The sequence below is a fragment of the Oratosquilla oratoria genome, chromosome 7, assembly GCF_046742065.1.
Source record: "Oratosquilla oratoria isolate Oo_2021 chromosome 7, ASM4674206v1, whole genome shotgun sequence".
Lineage (NCBI taxonomy): Eukaryota > Metazoa > Arthropoda > Malacostraca > Stomatopoda > Squillidae > Oratosquilla > Oratosquilla oratoria.
In genome coordinates this window covers 67,793,854-67,798,853 of record NC_134783.1, presented here as the reverse complement: position 1 = coordinate 67,798,853, position 5,000 = coordinate 67,793,854, and positions in this window count along the sequence as shown.

Genomic DNA, 5,000 nt, shown 5'->3' with positions numbered 1-5,000 from the left:
TAGTAGTAGTAGTAGTAGTAGGGGCCAATGAACTGTGTCTTTGGGAGACAGACCCTGCTGCTTCCACCACACAGTTCCACGAGGATGGAGATCGTATAAAAAAAAAAGTAGTAGTAGTAGTAGTAGTAGTAGTAGTAGTAGTAGTAGTAGTAGTAGTAGTAGTAGTAGTAGTAGTAGTAGTAGTAGTAGTAGTAGTAGTAGTAGTAGTAGTAGTAGTAGTAGTAGTAGTAGTAGTAGTAGTAGTAGTAGTAGTAGCACAAGTAGTAGTAGTAGTAGTAGTAGTAGTAGTAGTAGTAGTAGTAGTAGTAGTAGTAGTAGTAGTAGTAGTAGTAGTAGTAGTAGTAGTAGTAGTAGTAGTAGTAGTAGTAGTAGTAGTAGTAGTAGTAGTAGTAGTAGTAGTAGTAGTAGTAGTAGTAGTAGTAGTAGTAGTAGTAGTAGTAGTAGTAGTAGTGATAGTAGTAGTAGTAGTAGTAGTAGTAGTAGTAGTAGTAGTAGTAGTAGTAGTAGAAGTAGTAGTTGTAGTAGTAGTAGTAGTAGTAGTAGTAGTAGTAGTAGTAGTAGTAGTAGTAGTAGTAGTAGTAGTAGTAGCAGTAGCAGCAGCAGTAGTAGTAGTAGTAGTAGTAGTAGTAGTAGTAGTAGTAGTAGTAGTAGTAGTAGTAGTAGTAGTAGTAGTAGTAGTAGTAGTAGTAGTAGTAGTAGTAGTAGTAGTAGTAGTAGTAGTAGTAGTAGTAGTAGTAGTAGTAGTAGTAGTAGTAGTAGTAGTAGTAGTAGTAGTAGTAGTAGTAGTAGTAGTAGTAGTAGTAGTAGTAGTAGTAGTAGTAGTAGGATAGCTACGATGTTATATATCTTGTTTTTAGCAAAGCGTTCGACAAGGTCATCATGGAATACTAAATAAATTTTTGACCTATGATATAGAAAGAAAAGTGAATGGATCAGAGCATGGATTAGTGACAGGGCTGGATTTTGGATCCCTTGTTGTGCATTATATATATAAACAACTTAGACAATGGGATTGATAATGATGTTAGTAAATTTGCGGATAAGGCTAAAACAGGACGCCATATTAGGTCGGGGAAAGAAATTGCAAAATTATCTTAATATATTGTTTGCATGGTCGGAGAAATGGCAAGTGAACTTTAATATCTCAGAGTGCAGGGAAATAAACGTAGTATCAAACAATCCAGCTGATAAGTATAGGTTTGATATCGCCATCTTAAAAAACAAAAAACAAACAAAAAAAAAACTTAGGTGTGTTAATAAGTCCGGGCTTTAAATCCAGAAAACAGTGCATTAGTGCCGGGAATAGGGCTAACACGGCATTAGGATTTTTTGCTAGGACGGTTATAAACAAAAGTGCAAAAGTAATCATGAAACTATCTTTGACTATGCGATACAATTTTGGTCTCTGTCCTATAGAATGGAAATAAATTCACTAGAATCAGTTTAGAGGAAAATAAACAAAATGATACAAGGGGTTACAAGTTTGTCACACGAAAACATGCTTAGGCACCTCAACTTACACTAACTGGAAAGACAAAGAGTGCAGGGTGATCTGATATAGGTAATCATATCGGTCAATGGCTTTAACAATGGTAATGAAGGCAAGGGTATCATATTATGGCAAAAGGGCAGGACTATTAAAAACGGATATGACATAGGTAATTTTAGGTTGATTTAGAAAATTAGATAACTTTACGAATAGGGACAACAGGTCGTAAGGGGCATGGAACTGCCTAGTATGGGCCTTATGGTCTCATGCAGTCTCCTCCATTCTTCATAGTAGTAGTAGTAGTAGTATTATAAAAAAAGTAGTAGTAGTAGTAGCAGTAATAGTAGTAGTAGTAGTAGTAGTAGTAGTAGTAGTAGTAGTAGTAGTAGTAGTAGTAGTAGTAGTAGTAGTAGTAGTAGTAGTAGTAGTAGTAAAAGTACATTTTTTATAAAAACAAAAAGAAACAACAACCATTAGGCAGTATTGTGGCGTGGATGAGATGTAGACTGTCATCCTCACTCTTAAGATCAGTGCAGGAGTATGAACGAGGTGTAGACCCCCTTTGTCATTCCTAAGGTCAGCCTTCTTGTATATGAGATGTACTAGGTCCCCACTCTGTAAACGAGCACGCATAGGGAACCTTTAGCAGACAGTAGTAGAAAAACAGATCAATGAAAAGAAAAATTAATATAACTTGATAGAGTACAGAAAGGTTGTCAACCACAGTTACTGGAAGCAGTGAGGACAATGAAATGTGTCTGTGGAAGACAGATCCTGCATACTTTCACCACATTTGTATTATCATAAATATCATCATCATTATCACCATCTCCACCACCACCATTATCATCATCATCATCATCATCATCATCATCATCATCATCATCATCATCATCATCATCATCATCATCATCATCATCATCATCATCATCATCATCATCATCATCATCATCATCATCATCATCATCATCATCATCATCATCATCATCATCATCATCATCATCATCATCATCATCATCATCATCATCATCATCATCATCATCATCATCATCATTATCATCATCATCATTATTATTATCATCATCATACAACTTCCTGAAAGGTTATACCTATGAGCGTGGGTAGTCGTGGACGGGCGATCTTTCTTCGGACGGCTGTGTAGACTTTTGATGGTTACACAAGTGGTTGTGGGTAGTCGTGGACGGCCGGTCTCTCTTCGGTGTGTAACCTGTGAAAAGTTACACCTGTGGCAGGTAGCGTAAAGCCCCTTCGAATTTTGCTTAATTTATTGTATTAAATATATTTACAACATGGGAATGTAATCACCTTCGGGGAGAGTCTCCAGGTGCTCCCTCTAAGAGAGAGCCTCTTCTCCCTGTTGTGTGCGTCTGTGGTAAACACAGTCACCGTATGTACATTTGAATATGCCTATATTTGAACATTTGGTGTAAGTTAGCAATCAGATAATAGGTTTGAGCTTTGTACAATATTATTTGTGTGTTAGTTCTAGTTTTAAGTGGCTGGTTATTATTAGTGGGTGTTCCTTGACATAATGTGTGGATTGGTGTTATAATTATGTAGTTTGATAGGTATAAGGAAATGGTTAATGATCTGTCTGGCGACACTATGTACTTGTTTCAGTAACTTTCCGTTGGGTCGTGGCGAGATGTCTGTTGCATGTCTGACCCAGAAGTTTGCGATTTGGGAGGGTGGATGTCAGCAAGATTGAAGATATTGCAAAAGGGCCACTACCTGTTGGCACCTTGCATGCTCGTGGATCACGTGTCAGGCATGGGATATATCTTAATGGTTAGTAATGGTATATGGATACAATCGTCATCATCATCATCATCATCATCATCATCATCATCATCATCATCATCATCATCATCATCATCATCATCATCATCATCATCATCATCATCATCATCATCATCATCATCACCACCACCAGCATAACCATCATCAATCAACAGCATCACCATCATCATCATCATGACCAACATTACAATCATCATCAACTTTATCATCATAATATCCATCACTGTCAGTGAAATTGGCTCATTGGTTTTCACAATATTTCTGTTTTTACTATTAATCTAGCTTTGATATTAAATGCTCTTAAATGACAATACCTTCACATCTTTTTAATGGAAATATATTTAATATATTTTTCATTTTTAACCTCGATATGTTTAGTACATGTAATACAATTTGATCCTCATCATACAATATTATCTATACAAGTGAATGGGAATAAAGGTCATAGCCTCTTCTTCATAATTTGGATAACACATATAATTTTGTCTGACACCAAGGGATTATATCAAAGACGAGGAGTAAGGGGGTAACTTAATTAATTTAATTAACTTAATTAAGGACCGTCCTTCAGCCGAAGAAAGCCTTTGGATTCGAGCTAAGTAAGATATAAATTGTCATCGAGCTGTAGTCATGATTTGCTCTTTAGTGATTTGTATAATCACTTCATTTATAGGAATATTCATAACTCATATCTCGTTTTAACAGTGAAGCCTGGAGCAAATTCTTTAGCCATGCGATCATTATTATTTGACCTTTGTTTCTTGTTTTCTATTTCAAATACTCAATTTACTTACTATCTTATTTGTCTATCTATATATGTCTTTTTTTTTCAAACAATGTTAAGTTGATATGTTTTTCAAACATAGTTCTTAAAGATATGAAAAGGAGCCTGTGACGCCCACACGCTGACATAACATTGTACATAGAGGCCAGTGTAGAGACTGGCCCAAGTACTTGAAGTTAATGACTTTCTCTGATCTATTGACACCATTTACAGATTCATCTGAGACTTTCATTCGATGCAAGTTAGGGAGTTTTTCGATGGAGATTCTCTCTCTCTCTCTCTCTCTCTCTCTCTCTCTCTCTCTCTCTCTCTCTCTATGTGTGTATGTGCGTGTCTGTGGGTGCGTGAGTGCGTGCGAGAATGTGTAAGGAGGGCGCGTGCATATGTGCGTAGGTTCGTGCGTACGTGCGTGTGTGCGTGTGTGTGTGTGTGTGTGTGTGTGTGTGCGTGTGTGTGTGTGTGTGTGTGTGTGTGTGTGTGTGTGTGTGTGTGTGTGTGTGTGTGTGTGTGTGTGTGTGTGTGTGTGTGTGTGTGTGTGTGTGTGTGTGTGTGTGTGTGTGTGTGTGTGTGTGTGTGTGTGCGTGTGCGTGTGCGTGTGTGTGTATGTGTGTGTATTTTCAAGAAATCCATCATATCCAGAGATGTCCCAAGAGCATGGAAGCTTGCTAACGTTACTCCCATATTCAAAAAAGGTGACAAAAAGAAGCCAAATAATTATAGGCCTATAAGTTTGACTTCAATCGTAGGAAAAATAATGGAAACTATCATCAGAGATGCTATCGAACATCATTTAGAAAGTAACCGTTTGATAAATGATAGCCAGCATGGTTTCAGACGGAAACGTTCTTGCGTGACTAACTTACTTGAATTCTACAACACAGTTATCTCGAATTATGACAAAAGAAA